Raw genomic sequence first — 18,630 nt, 5'->3', positions numbered from 1 at the left:
TTTACAGTTGGTGAATGCATCATGTGTCCATTTGATGCCATGATTAATGAAGGTGTCCCCTTCAATTGTAGAAGAACATGAAACACAGTTACCACATTTGTGGTGCCCAGTGATTGGTCTGAGGTTCCACTGTGATATGAGGTCACTTTTGGGCGGAGGAATATGGGTGTCTAAGAGGACTGATTTTACAAAATTAAAACTTGAGGCACTCGATTTTTGTCGCAAATTGAGGCTGAAGGCCCATTTCGCTGGTACTGAAATGACGTCCCTACAGGAAACAACTGGACTAAGGGTTAAATCCAGGTTTACCCCAATGACAAACATTCCTAAACAAATCATTGCTTTTGAACAAGCAGTTCTGTCCTCCCTTACTAAGCTTGAGAAAAAGAGCAGCTTTGTCAAAAATAACCTCGGCAAAGACACCCAAAAGGCAATTACTGACCTCAAATTGGACACATCCATCATTATAAAACAGGCGGACAAGGGGGGTGCGGTGGTCTTATGGCCCCGACCCATGTATCTCACCGAAGGACAACAGCATGTAAACAATAAGGATTGGTACAGACCATCTAAAGAGGATCCTGTCCTTATGATCCAGGGCAAAATAGCACAAATCACTCAAAGAGCCTTAGCCGAAGGCTTCTTAGGACCAAAAGAGCATGAATATCTAAACAAAAAATCACCTAGAACGCCAATTCTCTACTTCTTACCCAAGATCCACAAGAACGATCAGACACCCCCGGGCAGACCCATTGTGTCCGGTTGCGATTCAGTGCTTGAAACGATATCTAAATACATTGATTTTTTCTTAAAACCATGTATAGAACAAGTCAAATCGCACCTGAGAGACACGACTGATTTCATTAACCACATTGAAGGACACTCATTTGATGAGACAACGCAATTGATGGTGACACTAGATGTCGCTTCTCTTTACACACAAATACCTCAGGATGAGGCTTTAGAGGTTATTGAACTATACCTAGAAAAACGCGAAAGACCCCACCGGGTTCCAACCGCATTTATTGTGGAATTGGCTGAATTGACTCTTCGGAGTAACTATTTCAGATTCGAGAGTGATTTTTACATACAAATCAAAGGGACAGCCATGGGCTGTCCTTATGCGCCGGAGCTGGCGGTGCTCTACATGTCCCAATACGAGGAACGCTTCATTTATAAGGACAACCCCTTTTTACATCACATGATTCACTGGTTGAGATACATAGACGATGTCTGGGTCCTGTGGCAGGGGAGCCAGACCGAACTTGATCAATTCCACGCATGGTTGAATTCACCACACCAAAACATTAAGTTTACGATGAACTCGAGTTCCAAAGAAATGACTTTCCTGGACGTCCTAGTAGGTACCAGCACATCTGGACTGACGGCCTCTTTGCACAAAAAACCTACCGACAGGAATACAATCCTGCATTACAATAGCTCACACCCACAAAGCCTTAAGGATAATTTACCTTATGGGCAACTGCTGCGCATAAGACGCAATTGTACCAATCTACAGGATTTTGAATTCCACGCAACAAGATTCTGTAATGAGATGGCTGTCAGAGGATACCCCAAGAAATTACTAAAGCATGCCAAAAACAGGGCGAAGTTCACCCCGAGGGAGACACTCCTTCAGGTAAAAGAAAAAAAGCAATTAGATCAATTGGTTTGTGTGACTACCTTCGGGCAACACACGAACCAGTTCAAAAACATCATCCGAAACAATTGGCACTTGCTGGAAACAATGTAGCACCCTTTGCCCAAACCGATCTTCGCAATGAGAAAGAACCCAAATATTGGTCAGCATCTCATCAAAGCAGACACCCATATTCCTCCGCCCAAAAGTGACCTCATATCACAGTGGAACCTCAGACCAATCACTGGGCACCACAAATGTGGTAACTGTGTTTCATGTTCTTCTACAATTGAAGGGGACACCTTCATTAATCATGGCATCAAATGGACACATGATGCATTCACCAACTGTAAAACAAAAAATATCGTTTATGCAGTGGTCTGTCCTTGTGACAAGGTCTATATTGGCAAGACAAATCAAGCCATTAATGCACGCATTACACAACACCGATCCCGGATAAAAAAACGAGTAATGACCGCACCCATGGTTGAACACTTTGTAAATAACCAGCACACAGAAAACGATTTCAAATGGACACCACTTGTCTGGCTGGACTCTAAACGCTACCCCAATGTAGAAACTATGCTTTTGCGTAAGGAGGCATACCTCATACTGCGATTCGATAGTGTGAACAAGGGCCTAAACACGCTTAGTGAAATCAATCGAGCTTGACTCCACACTTGGACTCCATTTCCCACAATGCAGTAGCACTCTTAACTCATCCCATTGGCTGTTAGCATACACATGCTTTTATCACCACCAGTACCGGCAGCGCCCTGGACAACTAAAGCCTGTAGGTGCCGGTAGAAGCAAGGATGCAGTCTAGCAGAGCCCCCCGTGGCGTTGTTTGGTAAGCGATTGATCCCTTCTTCACCTGCCATTGAGTGTCAGTTTTTATCTTTTACCTTTCCACTGCGTGATTCAGCGCACAGTTGCTAGCCTCCTCTCCTTCTTATTTTTTAGAACGGACAGCGTTCCATTGTTAACACCGGTCCGATCCCTCCGCCCGTGTTCAACTTTTAAAAGTAAGTGTTCCCATCGGAGCGGTGATGCTCCAGTGCCTGTTCTTTTATCGTTTTGGCACAACTTCTCAAAATATCGTCATTTCTGTCCCCAGATCAAATAATTGAAAAATAACCCTGCCACCGGCTGCCTTGACTTAATGTTGTAAAGACTCAAGGTAAAATCTTTTTTCCTTCATGTTATTTCCTTCAGCGTGTAGTGGGTCACTTTCAAATCAGTGACAGCAGTCATTTTTCTTGTTACAGCCCAGACCCGCCTGACCAAAAGAGCCAAAGCGCTATTCCCAAAATTGAAGCCACACAGGCCACTACCTTCAAGGTATGCCGCACCACAATGCGGTTCATTTTGCACTTGAACACAATGGCGTTTGTTTGCATTTTACTAAAACAAACTCTTTATTCTTTTTGGAAAACAGTTCCCATGGACTCGTTCCCCGCCCTGATGAAAATCCTGTAAACTACTGGCAGGATTGGAAACGCGTCGGCATTTGACTTTAGGCATTTTGACATTTGAACTCATACATTTGTCTTCACACCAATGGCTTTTGATAGTCACATATTCAAAATGGGCTTACTGTGATTTTTTACACAAACGAATTCACTTCATGAGTTAGGGGTTGTTGTATTTGAAAGATTCACCCTTGCTCTCACATGTTGCTGTATTTATGATTTTCAAACTGTGATCGTTTACCTGTTTCTTGAAAAGTTTCTTTTTGATTCATTAATGTCCATGTATGTACGATTTAGCGCAATGTTTTTGCTTTATAATTGTTCACTGTAGATACTTACACATTGTTCGATTGATCTCCATATGGCTAGAAAGGAAGTCGATGGTTCTCTCTTTGTCTGCTCCTAAAATAAGTGAATTTTGTAACTTACGTATTGATTCAATGACAAAAGTTTTGTCGAGATAAACTAATAAATTTATGGTTTATCTCTAATCATTCAGTGTTTGCATTATTGCATTGTTTGGAGGCATAGGCAAATTTTTGGTTTCCTCTAGTTTAGGCCCTGCCTACCCTCCCTCCCATCGGGCCAAGCCACCACTTTGGGTTAATGCCAAGTGAAATCAGCATTGTCTCTTTTTTTAATGGCAGTAACCTTCATATCTTCCTCACCACCTCCCGATTTCAGTTGTTTCTAAATATCCTAGCCCGAGTTATTTTAACACTTGACTACACTTGCATATGACCTTGAGACTGAGAGTGCATTTATAGTGAAATAATTTTTTTAAATTTGCAGTTTAATAGCGCGAATAGCGTTCTCAACCTGAACGTATTAGAGCGCTGTACATGAGCGTCAGTTACATTACGCAACTTGGACACGTTTATTTATTTCTAACTGTAGCACTTATTTGCAGCTGCACGAGAAATCATATGAAATGATATGTTAACTAATGCAGAGCCTGCAAATGGGACATTATTCTGGCAGGCGCCAATACAATAATAAGGCGATCATTGTAGTTTTCAGAATGAAAACCAAGATTTCTGCTAGAGGTAAATCTGGTGCCTCCCTGTGACCCCGTCACCCGCCTTAGGCATTCTCTGCTCTGCTCGGAGCGCGGCGCGGCTGAAGTTGCAAAGTAAAAGAATATGTGGCTCACTGTGACAGTGCTCCTTGTACTCTGTTAGAAAACGCCCTTCCGTACCACATAAGCACACGCCCGCAGTTAACTTTATGCCAATGTCGATCACAGGATTTCACTACATGCGCTTTCCTTTCCTTGCCCCTCCACCTTCGCTTTCTATGTCTGAGGTTTTTAAACAGCTACTGTATGCGCTCTTCCTTCTCCCTTCAGTGCAGCTCTGCCTCACTTTATTGCACCGGTACATACAAAGCTGATTGCAGCCAAAACACAACCACCCCTAGAGATACCTCCTTGGTGGTGGAATTGGCGAGCCTTTCGTGACCATCATCAGCAAAAATACGGACTTCTAGCGTGACTTCTAATCCCGGTCACAAAGAGCTTTATGGCTTCGGCATCAGCACAGTGAGGCGGCGAATTTCACTTTCGCTTTTCAAAAACACATGTATTTTAACCCCGCATTCAGATCAGTCTGAAGTCCTGGCACTGATGTGGTGCAAGATATGTGCCGTGCCCATGCCGCCCGCCATGAACTTTGAAGGGAACAGTTCTCCTGAGACGCCGCTGCAGCTTAAAAGAAAATACACACATTGGGCTAAATTAAGCCCTACAAATAGGCACTGGCCAATTGAGCATTTTCTCACACAAATGGGAAAGATATCACCCTTTTGTGAGGGAAATTGCCCAATCTGTGTCACACATCTGGTGTGAAAGGGAGTTTTAATCCACTCTGCACACCAGTGGAAACGTGCGCAGTTAGCAATTAGTGGCGATAAAAGCCTGAGCTTTCTGCAGCCACACTGACGCCGCATTAGACACGGTCCGTCAGCAGGCAGACAAGTTCTATTTCGATATTTCAGAGCAATCTGCACGCAAGCTCAGCAAAATAACACTCTAGCAGTGCTATGATGGGCACCATGGTGCTTATTTTACCTGAATCTATAATTGCCTCGCTCGCGGCGGTCCCGAAGTTCAAAGGCTTGCTGAGACTGAGTGATGCTTCACTCCCCAGCCAATCACTGGCAAGAGCACAGAGAAGTAATGGGCTGCTAACCAATCAGAGGCCTCCAAAGTCTTCAAAGGCTCTCGGCAAGCTTTTATGACTGGCTGTGAGCCCCAGAGTGCCCACAGCCTGTTTTGTTTCCGTGATTTATTGTCTACTTGTCCGTCGGACAAAATAGACATTAAATCTTCTTGCCCAATGATAAAAACAACATGGTTCGGGCGTCGGGCGATATGATTCCCCTACCCGTTAATAGCTCAATGCTCTATATTAGGATTTTGACTTACAAACCACAAGTAACAAAATGAGCTCTCTTACAGAAGCAGTAACCCACTGCACTATTTACATTTATTCACGTTGTTATCTGCATGGCACATGTTCTTAGCAGGAGACATTTTAACCCACTGTGCGACCTTTGGATGTGTCAAAACTTCCACTAGACAAACCTCTATCTCTTTCCAGCAAGACTATTAATCACCAGAGTTATCTAGACATTTTAATTGATGCCTGAAAATAGCTGGAGGCCAGGAACATGCAGGACATCCAACTCTTCACACGAGGACAACACCCTCATTATATGTATAGTCAGCTGCATGCAGCAAAGCCTCGCAGCGGCCTTCGTCTATCTCCATGCACAGCTCATAATCTGGCAGCCAACTACTGCTGTGTATAACTTTTAGGAGGCTTGGCTGCAGCAAGCCCAAAAGCATGATGTGTGCTTTACGGGAAACATCCTTCCCAACGCAACTGTTACAACGCACTACCATTACGATGCAACCAGTACAACGCAAGTCATTACAACGACTTGCGCTGGGGGGGCGCTTCAGGATAGGGAATAGTTTTAATTTACTATTCAACACCTTCCCTACCATCCACAGGGACTGGAGTTGGAATAGTAAATTAAACTATTCACTATCCAGCGCCCCCCAGCGCAAGTCGTTGTAACGACTTGCGTTGTAAAACTTGCGTCGTAAAGGCATGCATTGTAATAGCATGCATTGTAACGACATACATCCGTGCTTTACACATAGCTGCCAAGGTTTCAGATTGCTTGTGTGTGACATTTTCATAATTACAGTGTAATTATGAGTGACATTTCAACAACTGAGTGACACTTTCTGGCGAGTAAAATCCAGCCATGAAAAAGAGGAAAAACCTATAAATAATAGAAATTACAGCTATCTGAGGGGTGTAATGTCTCATATTTATGTTTCCGTCATCTTCATTGCTTGATTTTGCTTGAAAGTGTCACTCTCATTTGTTGAAATGTCACTCAAGATTACATAGAAATTATAAAAATGTCCCCCATAGCAATCTTAAACCTTGGCAGCTATGGCCTCTGTCTCACCCGAGCTGTCAGCTGAGCAGAGCGCACATGCATCTGCCCGAGCCAGCCACAACAGAGACCTGTACTACTAGCGAGGAGGGGCTGGTGACATGATTGAAAGTGGCGGCAAAATAGAGGCGGGAGACACCACCTAATCCCGTCTTTTCTTTTGCTGAATTTGTTTTATAATGGGCTGTGGTTGCGGGCTGTTTGTGGCCCTTTTTTGAAAACATTTGTTAATTGCAGCACCGTCATGCGCTGCAATTAACAAACATTTTCACAATGGCTCCCAATCAGCCCCCAACCGTGCTCCCTTAAGAGAAGATATTTAGCAAGTCCAAAAGCACGAAACGTCGTGCTTTTGGACTTGCTAAATGTCTTCTCTTAAGGGAGCGCAGTTGGGGGCTGATTGTGAGCCATTGTGAAATTGTTTGTTAATTGCAGCGCATGATGGTGCTGCAATTAACAAATGTTTTCACAAAGGGCCACAAACAGCCCGCAGCCACAGCCCATTATTGCGGAGCTACTTCAAACGATGTTCTTTCCCCCAAACACGGAATTGCCGTTTTCGCGCCGCTCAAAACGCGGCGGCGCGAAAGCACTCACAGGATGTGTGCGCGCTTTGCTCGGGAATCTGCGCGCTCGGGGTCAGCAAGGTGCAGGGAACACTGATCAAGACACCGTTCCACTGTTTGGGACCTACAGTTGGTTGCACCTGGTCAGGGGGGGTACACAGAAATTATCACAGACTTTAACTTCTGACATCCTCAATCATAGAATCAAGACCCCGTTTCAGTGTTCGGACCTGCTGTACCACGGTGTAGTCCAGCGACTACAGTCAATCAAGCCCAATATTCATGTGCAGCAGTTAGCAACGGAAGCACAGAGTCTGATGCACCTCAACGGAGGGAATTCTATAAAAACCAAGCATCAGGTAATATCGGACATCGTTCATTGTGGGATCAAGACACCGTTCCACTGTTGGGACCTAGAGTTGGTTGCACCTAGTCGAAGGGAGTACCTTCATCTCCACTCTCAGATGCAGTTCTAACATCGTCCATTGTGCGATCAAGACACTGTTCCACTGTTGGTACCTGTTTGACTACTGTGTTAGTAGTATGCAGAGCACTCCACGGTGCTGGGCCTCAGGCTGGGCGCTGTGTGCCTGTGTCGCGGTAGCCAGAGTTGATCTCAGAAACCATCCGACCTCGCAGACCTCGGCCAAGGAGCTTCCTCCGGCACGTGGTGGGCCCTCTTTTAAATAATGCTGAAGAGAAAGGTGAACTGTGGGGCATATGTGCGTCACAGCGGCCATGACAGTTTCTGAGTACCAGCAGGCTGAGAGCATCATTCACGCAGCCACCTTCGCTCACGGGGTCAACCTCCTGGCGGTGTAAGCTGCGCAGACCTGGCAGACACGTTCGCCATTCCTGAGCAAAACCACACCCACAGAAACGTGCCTTTTATTCATACCCCTACGCTAGCCTTGCGTACGCCGAGCCAGCCCACTACGCTAAAGATTTGAGGGGGAGAGGGCACGTACGCGATATGTTTTCGTAATCTTCCCTACTGACTGTACTATCATGGTTGTGTCCACTGTCTACTTCACTCAATAGACCATCAGTGTATGTTCACATGTACATGTCTGTGCTCTGCATACTCAAGTCTGTCCAGCACTTCCCCTCAACACTTTACATTGAATACTTTTATAATCGAGAATCCCTTGCCACCTTCGCACATACCTTGCTCCCATCTCTCCCCGCATTCTGCATTGTGTGGCAGAGGTGCCGTGCCATGTATGGTTTGTATACATGGCTAGCAACGGTTCCCACAGTACGTAGTGTCGTTGTGTCTGCTAGGTGTACATGTTGTTTGTCATGTTGCATGTGATTACATAAGGTAGCGCGTTTATTCACGAGCAGTGGTTTCTCCCATTTACATATCGCTGTCTTAAAGAGGATACAGAACTTTTTCTGACAGGTGAAAAGTGGTACCACAATGGCACTCATTCATTACTGTCCAAGAATATCCAACTGCACGACGCTTCTAAGCTTACAGCCCCCAATCTTGCATGCTTTCTTAAAACCACGCCAACTCCCACAATCAGCCCAACATTCACACAGCTTTCTAACAGCAGTTATCTGCTTCTCAATAACATGCACTCCTACGGAATATGAGCTGGCATACCATCTGTCCTTACTGTTTCAAACTGAGTAACTTCCTGTGGCAATGTCTATTCCCACCCACACAAAACAACTCCCAAACTTCAACTTGACCTTCAAAACCTACTTTGAAAAAAGATTTCATTAAACTAACCAAACTGAAACAGCTTTTGTTCAGAACAGAAGTTTCCCTCACTTCTGCAAAATAAATTTATTGACTGCAGATAACACGAACTTCAAGTAAAATATAGTCCCTTTTAAATACGAAACTCCCATTACACTTTGTGAATTGTTACACAATTTTCAACACATCTCACACTCAAGGCCTGGCACACTTTTTTAACAGAGTCTCCTCCCGCCTTCTCACACTCTTTCAAACAGTTGTTGGTATATTACCAGACTTCATTTATTCGATCATCTATGGAATATCAGGAACAGTGCCCATAATTCTCGCTCTCTTTGTGGCCATCCTACTACTACTTTTGCTCCCTGTGCTAACAACCATGTCCGACAGAATGCGCCTCTACGCGAAGCTACATCAGTACTGTCCAAAAATGGAACAACTTTTCGGCTGCCTGCCTCTATCTATTATCGGAGCCAGCTACAACATGACATTTATTTACACATATGCAATCTGCGTACAACCATCTTTTTTATTGCAAAACATGGCCATTCGACTGGCGAATGGATCTATGCCTTGCCAACATCCCAACAATCGCTCCCGATATCCAGCAGGTAATGGAGTATCCATGAACTTGATTGTTCAGGCAATGGAGCAATGGCGGATGCAACGCAAAAAGTTATCGTGGCGGAATGGGATTTCTGCGCAGCCGCGAAAGATCTCCTGCAACGTGCGACCATTGACAACGTCGCAGATTGCCTGCCAATTCAAATTGCCGCTCCAATTTGAATTGGATCGCTTCGCTTTTCTCACACGATGGCAACAATGACCTCTTGGAACATTACGCATCTCAAGCCGCTGAAGAACTTCCGAACTGCAATCTCCAAGACTCGTAAGAAATTCACGTTATTCTTGGATTGATTTTTTTCCAACTTTTTTGACTTTTTCCTTTAAAAAAATTTAATACACTTGCATTGAATTATTTTCATATAATAACTTTCTAAGCATGCTCATGCATTTGAACTCTGTTTTCATTATTGTCCCTTACATCACCACTCTAACTAGGGATTGGTGATGTATGGCCTATGCAAATACGCTATTTACTTGCTAAATTAGCCTAAACCCGACATCCATTTTGAAACCATGTATATTCTTTGTGCATACGTCTCTCTGCCTGCCTGTTATCCACAAAGCCCTTTCACACAACTTTACTCTTCCTCAGCCTGTGCTCACAAGCTGGCAATCAAGATCAAAAAACACAACATTGTTTAGGAACTGGTTGGCACAGTGTAGTAATCGTATCCTACCTTTATTTCCATTATACAATTTTGTCATTCATGTCTAGTAGCTATTGTTCATGTCACATGGAACTGTAACATGTAATGTGGAATTCACTGATGCAGGAGCTTCGGTTTGAATACAGCAGAAGCAGTTGGAGTTTGCCTCAGTTCGATGCCTTAGCTCTCTGCACAAGAATGTTTTTTTCAAACAGCTGAAGACAATAATGTATGGTTTGACCAGAAGGGTACCGAATGTGCTTCTCAGAAGCGCAATGTTTGTATGCCTCCTCAAAGTTCCAATGTGGGTAGAACTATTACCAATTCTGACATGCACCAGATTTAATCTACTGTACAACAGATTCCTGACTGTTCTACTGTTGATAATTTTGTGTTACAAAAAAGCAGTACCAGGGCACCTAAAAAGTGTAATGATTACATTTTGCAAAATCTTTTTTTCTTTGTTTTCTTAAAGGATACATGTGGTAATCGTATCCTACCTTTATTTTCCTTATAGAATTTAGAGTAATTCAAGTCTAATAGGTATTGTTTATGTCACATGGAACTGTAACATGTAATGTGGAATTTACTGATAAAGGAGCTTACGTTTGAATCCAGCAGAACAGCTTAGAGTTTTCCTCCGCTGGATGCCTTAGCTATTGCACCAGTGGGTCCATTTATGGCAAGTAAATAAAGACACTTTTTATATAACTTTCAAACTCCATCGCTTTATTACACACAGCCACTTTCTTAGACACACCTGATTTCATCATTTGTCTTCTGTGGCATTGCAACATTCTGCATTATATTCTTCACGATTATTTCTTTATTCCTGCTTGTTAAAACACTGCATTTGAGTCTTCAGACTGGTAGGGGTGAGTAGTTCGCTTCCCACTCCCTGTATAGTATAAACGCATTCTAACACTACTTACATAGGTATTCTACAGTGGCCAGTATCCTACAGCGCCCACAGCACATTACTTTACAGCAATCAGCTCATGACTTAGACTCACAGTTTCATCCCCGAGTCTTCAGACCGGTACCAGTGAGTAGTTTGCGTCCCACTCCCGCTATAGTCTAAACGCATACTAACACCACCTGCACAGCTATGCTACAGCGGCCAGTATGCTACAGCGGCCACAGCACATCAGTTTACAGCACTCAGCTCACGATTTAGGCACACGCTTTCATCCACGACTTTACCGGCACCTCACCTCACCACCATCTCTCTCTGAGCAAAACAGCACTTTGACACCGTTAGGGGTAAATATTTTGCTTCGCACCCCATGTATAGCACCCCATAAACGCCCCACAGACGTTACAGTACTTCTACCCTCCTTTGGCCATGTCTGAACTGGAGTGGTGTGGAGTGCAAAAAAACGATGGATTTAGGCCCAGATCTCTGTACTGGGTGAATGTATGACATTGTTCTGCATTCTGTCCATCAACTGTTGTTTTGCATTTGTCACCCCGAGTGGGATGGGTAAGCTCAGATGTGAGTCCCATGCTCTCCACACCACTGGAATCAAGCTATCCTGGCTGAAGACGGCTGATAGCCAGAAACCGGTCCTAGGATGCTTGATTCCGGTCCAGGAAAGACATGGCTTGGCAGTTCGGACTGGACTGTTCCCATGAGGCACAGGGTCAAGGCTGATTTGCATATGACCATGTCTGAACTGGGGTGGTGTGGAGTGCAAAAAAACGATGGATTTAGGCCCAGATCTCTGTACTGGGGTGAATGTATGACATTGTTCTGCATTCTGTCCATCAACTGTTGTTTTGCATTTGTCACCCCTAGTGGGATGGGTATGCTCAGACGTGAGTCCCATGCTCTCCACACCACTGGAATCAAGCTATCCTGGCTGAAGACGGCTGATAGCCAGAAACCGGTCCTAGGATGCTTGATTCCGGTCCAGGAAAGACATGGCTTGGCAGTTCGGGCTGGACTGTTCCCATGAGGCACTGGGTCAAGGCTGATTTGCATATGGCCATGTCTGAACTGGGGTGGTGTGGAGTGCAAAAAAACGATGGATTTAGGCCCAGATCTCTGTACTGGGGTGAATGTATGACATTTTTCTGCATTCTGTCCATCAACTGTTGTTTTGCATTCGCACCCCATGTATAGCACACCCTAAACACCCCACAGACATTACAGTACTCCTACCCTCCTCTTTCCTACTCTTTTCGCCCTTTTTTACCCTTACTCGCTTCAACTGAATGACAAAATGGCGGCCAACACTTCCTAGTTGCAACCGCTCGCACCGCTCGCAGCCAATACGCAGCAAGCTCGTGCTTGTAACGCCTCCGCCAATCAGATGACCGAATTCCCAAATATCGATATCTGTAAATTTCAATATTTCTCAAAAACTACTGAACGGATGTACACCAAATATACAAAAGCGTGCTTTCTAGACCAAGAACCTTCTCCCTGCCAAATTTGGGGTAATTCCCCGTTCGACCTGTAGCCTTGTATAAAGTTTCCTCTGGAAATGAACATTGAGAAAACACGTTTTGGAACCCCCCTCTTTTCTCGCCCCCCCCCCCCCCCTTGACGAATCACCCCCAAACTTTCAACATAGGAGCTGATATGAACAAAGAATTTGAAAGATTTCATGAAGATTCATCAAACTACGCCAAAGTTATAACCAAAGCAAAAATGCTCTTCCTATGGAAACTTGGCCCTAACTATAACAACCTACTGGTTTATACCGTTTAGGTTTTCTGGCGACCAGTGCCAACGGTGGTGGTCCTTGAAGTAGCTATACTTCAAACGGGAATCTCTCAGTCTTCCAGAATGAGGTCCCACTCATTGTCTTGGAATTACGCCTGGAGTCTATTGACCCACCATTGTCTTAAGGCAAGTGAGGTGTTTGACGAGAAAAGTGAGTCGTGTATAGTGGCATTCAGTGCAGCTATTGTCCTCTCGAAATTTTGCCATGTGAAGATGTAATGAACAATAGGTGATCTAGGGAACTGTGTGGGAGAGGTCCCCAGGTGATCATGTAGTGTGTGTATTAGCTGCCTATAATGCCAATGAGCAATGGTCTGGAGTCCATAGTCCTGCTTAAGGTCGTCATAAGTTTACCAGTAGTACTGTTTAATCAGATCTTCTATGTATTCTATTTTACATTGTTTCCATTGAGAGCAGCTAATCTCCTCCCCCCAATATTGATGGCAGTGTTACACCATATGTGAGCCTTCAGTTGTATAGAGTAATGCATTCTCAACAAGTTTTGGCCTCTGCTCCATGCATAGGCTGAGCTCCCTATAATTGGGCCGGAGGATTCTTTTCTACCAGGGTATGATGTATAGTAATATACTAGGCGGCATATTTACAAGAATCTGGTGGAGTGCGGCGTTATGCCAAAATTGGTAACACTTCACTCCGACGGTTTCAAAACATGTCATATTCACTGCGTTACCGAAAGCTTTTGTGCTAAAAAAGCTGCCTAGCGCTAGCGTAGGCACCCTAGCACCATTTTGCTAGACTGCCTGCGCTGCAGAGGCAATTGTTTATGTGCAGGATGGGGCACCTTCCTGCACATAAACAATCTTTACAGGCCGTGTGCTCTATCTATGTGTGCTGCAGAATGCAGCACATGTGTAAAGAGCAAAATACGAAGAAAAATAAAACATTTCACCTCGTATCCCCTGCTAAAGACCAGGTATTCCCTGGCGGATGTTTGGTGCTGCCCCATACCTTGTAAATATGGGGCAGTGCGAAAAAACAATGGGTGTTGTGACAGAGCGTCCATTGCAACACCAATTGCACGCCCCTTTCACGCTAAGTGCTGCATGAATGGGGACATTATTCAAAAGGCGGTGTTAAGTCATTTTAAGTGGCTGAACGTCCCCTTGTAAATAAGGCACAAGAGTTAATGCCACCAGAACGGTAGAAAAAGTGACCTTTATGGTGGTGTTAACTCCTTGTAAATATGCCCCTAGGTCTTTGTTTACTTTTAAGATGTGTAGTTCAATATATACGCCAAAAAGTTAGACCTATGAGTTCGAAGCATGGGCATGGAATGCACTAGCTGGTGTGCCAGCCAATATGTTTCTGTGGGAGGTAGTCAAAGTCCTCCCCTTGATGGGGAGGATATACTTTGGTTTTTGCCAACCTACGTTTTTCTCCTTTGACACAAAATGTAAGATTTCTTTCCCAATACCCTCTAATAAGGATTTCGGGCATGTGAAAGGTATCTTTCTGAATAGGTAATCAAACCTAGGCACTATGAGCCAGATGTATGACCATTTCATTTTGAGACTTGCAAATTGCGATTTTTAGTGACTCACAATTAGAGAGACGCAAAATGAAATGTACTAATGTGTCTCAGACACATTTAGCGATTTCCAATGGGGTCGCAAATGACCTTCCTCATTAATATTTGTAACCAAAGAATTAATATGCATGAGGTAGTTCACAATTTGTGACCCATTGGGAATGGCCTGTAATCACAAGGATGGTGGCCATTCCTGTGATTGCTTTTTAAATAATGCACATTTTTTTCTGAAATGCAGACGTCAGACCATTTCCCTTAAAAGAAACCGGGATGCATTTAAAAAGAAAAATGAAAAGTTTCCTTTTCATTTTTTATGAGCAGACAGTGGTCCTTGGGATGTTGGTGCCCATATTCACAAAGGGGAAGGGGTTCCCTTTGGAATCCCTTCCTGTCCCTTCCTGGTTGTGAACAGGTTACCACCTCCTTCACGGAGTCCGTAAAATTTGAATGTTTTGCGACTGCATTCTGCTCGCAAAACATTCATACATGCCACTGCAAATCACTATTAGGAAGGGACGCCCTTGAAACGTCCATTCCTAATAGGACTCGCAAACCCGATTTTGCAAGTTGGTAATAGGTTACTGGCTTGCAAAATAGGGTTAGTACATACCAAAAGCCATTTAGCGGCCACAAATGGCCCAAATCTCTGTTTGCGTCCACTATAAATGGTCGTACTTCTGGCCCTACATTCCTTTTCATTATTAAGACTGTGCCCCAAAGAGAGAGGTTATTTAAAGAAGTCAAGTTTCATCTCTCGATCAATGAAGTTATATTATCAGTAAGCATGTTCACAAGGCCCGGATTGCTGTGAATACCAAGTACTTCTTTCTTTTTTGTAACCATCTAATAGGAAGGGCATTCACAGAAGCCTGCATAGTGGGGGGGGGGGCGGGGGGGGGGGGGGTTGGGGTAAGGAATAATGGCATGGACTTGTATTTTGTTCAAATTTATCTTGTAGCCCAAAAAAGTTGCAAAGGAATCTATGCAAAATAAAGGGCCAACATTGGTTCTTCAGGATGGGTAGTGTTACAAGAATATCATCAGTGTAATAAAATGCTTTAACTTTTCCAGCTGGGTTCAATATCCCGTTAATTTGGTAATTCTTTCTGATTGCGATTGCTAATGGTTCCAGGGCCAGGAGGAACAGCAACGGTGATAGGGGGCAGCCTTGCCTTGTACCTTGATGAATACAAAAAACAAGAATTTGCAGTGAAATAGGTGTTGAATTTGTGAGAGTTTAAGCTATTGGCCCTGTAAATGACAATGCAGCTTACTTATGTGCTGTTTTTAAAACAGACAAATAAATGGCATTGTCAATTACCTTACCAATAGCTCAAACTCTTGTAACTGCAAGACCTATTTAATTTCAAAGCAGAGGATGCCATTGTCCGGGCAGCTTGAAAAGTGAAAGTGCATGGTGCGCTGAATGTTGTGCCTGCCGTAGGTGAAACTTGTTAAAGAAAATAGTGCTTACAGACTAAATAAGACATACCTTGTAACAACAGAAGTAAGAGAGCCAGTTTCATTGGAGCTGGGGTGGCCGGCATGGCTCGCAGGTGGGGGAGTGGGGGGATTGAGTGGGGGGGTCGAGGGGGAATCACACGTGGGGTCGTGCGGGGGTTCACGCATAGATAATCGTATATTTTTTTGTAAATCCAAAATAAACTTACCTTGCCGCCGGCCGGGTCACGCGTCTCTGCTCCCGCTCTCCTCCAGCACATCGAGGAACAGGAAGCCAGACCCACTAACCAATCACAGTGATTGGTTAGCACCCATGATCCCCTGACCAATCACATGGCTGCAGCAGCGTTGTGATCGATTTTGAGCGTCCTGGCTTGACACTCAACCAGGAAATGGAGGCTGGGCTAAATGCAGCCTGCAAGGAAAAGGGGAAAGTGCACATGACTGGTTTGGGCGGCCCGAGAGTGCCAACCAAACCGTTATTGCACACTTGAGTGGGCAACCCACTCCGCCCTTGCCCTGCTCAAAGAGCAGAACAGCCCCGCCCACTCACCCACCCGCACAGCAGCAGGAAGTAGCCTAAAATGATAATAACACAAAGTTATTATCATATTAGGTTTCTGCTTTCAACTGCTTAAAAGCAGTAGGGCGAAGCTCCACCTCCGTAGAGGAGGAGTCACCCCTGCATGGGAGGTTACAAATGAAGGCAAGGGGGAACTAAGGAGGGACTAACAAGCCTATTAACCAATCAGAAGCCATTTACAAAGGACAAGGACACAAGCCAATTAAAAATATGGGCGGAGAGTGGGCGGGGCTTCAAGTCCATACTCGAATACAGCATACCTCACAGAGCAAAGCATGCACTGTCTGTGGAGCTCACCTGGTTTTTCCGCAGGAACAAGGTGGATGAACAGATGCTGGGTCCCAACTTCCCTCACCAACCACTTCAGCCCAACACCGTTAAAGCCAAAGAGGTGAAAGTGGGGTAGAGGGGAAACAAAACAAGGAAAGGGAAAAGGGAAAAGGAGTAGAACATGATGGTACTTCTGGCACCATGTTCTTATGGGTTTAATTGCATATACCTCCTGATGGATAAAAAATTATATTGGGTAAGTACTGTCCCTGCATGCAAAGATAGCAATATTAATAAGGACGTAAGATATATGTAGGTGGGATATACCTGATGGACATCCCTCTTCCAATCTATTGAAGATATGGACGTGTAGGAAGTAAAGTTAGAACTGATGTGTGTATAAGAAACAAGTACTACACATAAACATTAAGACTGCAGAATTAAGCATTTAATCATGACAAGAGTGAACAGTATTAACCTTAAAGAGAACCACCACCAGGTTCCACAAGACCCACAAAATAACTCAATCCTGAATTACTAGGAAAAAACAAAAAACGTATTTTCCTAGACAAGATAGAAGTTTTTAACCAAATCTACACAAAAAAGGGTGTAGTGTCTGATTTAGGAAAAATTATCTTTAGATTTCACGAATGAAAACTAACTGCGACTTTCTTATTGAAAAGCATAAGAATCAAAAGAAAACTCCAGGAAGAATCTGAACCTCCACTCGGCGTGAAATTGTAGAGAATCAGATAAGTAATATTATAATAAACTTCACGTTGTTTCGGCTTACAGTGAAACTGAGGACTGGGATTCTTTCAGTAAACTCTCTCTGTTGTTTCCTCATAGGAAAGACTCTGCACAGAGAGAAAAAGCTGGCCAGGAGCGAACCGAAGGAAACTGACGCAGCCTACGAGGAAAGGAGACTGAGGCAGCCAACGAGGAACCACCAAACCAACTGCTGTCACTGGATGAAGAGCTGCGACCCAGAAGGGAAACGGTCAAGAAGCCGTAACAAGAACACCTCAGAGACTTCTCTGCGACCGGACGCATAACTGCAGAAAGATGCAGGTAAGTGTCGGGAAGTTTGGGATTGCGTGAGGGCTTGATGGGAATCCGTGATGGAACGTCCCCTTTTATGGCCCTAAGCGCTGCCTCTTCCCGCTGATGTCCATCGGTAGGCGGGCTGCCATGACAGTACACTCTCGCTAGGACCCCCCTCACAGGCTTGGGTTTAGCTGGATAACGACTGTGGAACAACCGCGCACGTCTGAGAGCATGAACATGGCTAGCGTGTTTCCATGTCCGTTCGTCAGGCCCATATCCCTTCCAATGTATCAGATACTGCAGCCTGCGATGCACTCTACGTGAGTCCACAATATAGTCTACTTCGTACTCAAGCTCGTCGTCCACCAATACAGGGGGTGGATTGCGCAGGGACTACGGTTCTAGAAACCACAGGCTTTAATAGAGAAACGTAAAACACTGGATGGATTCTCAAGGAGTCTAATTTCATGGCAACAGGGTTTATTACTTTGAAGGTAGCATAAGGACTAATAAAGCGAGGTTTAAACTTTCTTGCTCCTTTTATATTGATGTTTCTTGTGGACAACCAAACTTTATCTCCAGCCGCATAATTAGGCAATGGTTTCTAATGTTGATCTGTGTTATCCTTATACCTACTCTTTGCCTCCTCTAGATTTGTTACGGCCGTTGTATGTATTTCCTGAAAGTGAGTCACAAATTCAAAGGCTGCAGAAGCGGAAGAGGAAACAGAAGGAGACAAAAGTCTACAACCAGGCTGAAAACCAAAATTGCAGAAAAAAGGAGAGAAACCTATGGAAGAATGTTCACCATTATTGTATGCAAATTCTGCAGTCTAAAGAAAGGTATCCCAATC

This window comes from Lissotriton helveticus, chromosome 5_1 (genome assembly GCF_964261635.1).
Source record: "Lissotriton helveticus chromosome 5_1, aLisHel1.1, whole genome shotgun sequence".
Classification (NCBI taxonomy): domain Eukaryota; kingdom Metazoa; phylum Chordata; class Amphibia; order Caudata; family Salamandridae; genus Lissotriton; species Lissotriton helveticus.
The sequence above is the reverse complement of the archived record's forward strand: the minus strand, read 5'-3'. Positions refer to the sequence as shown.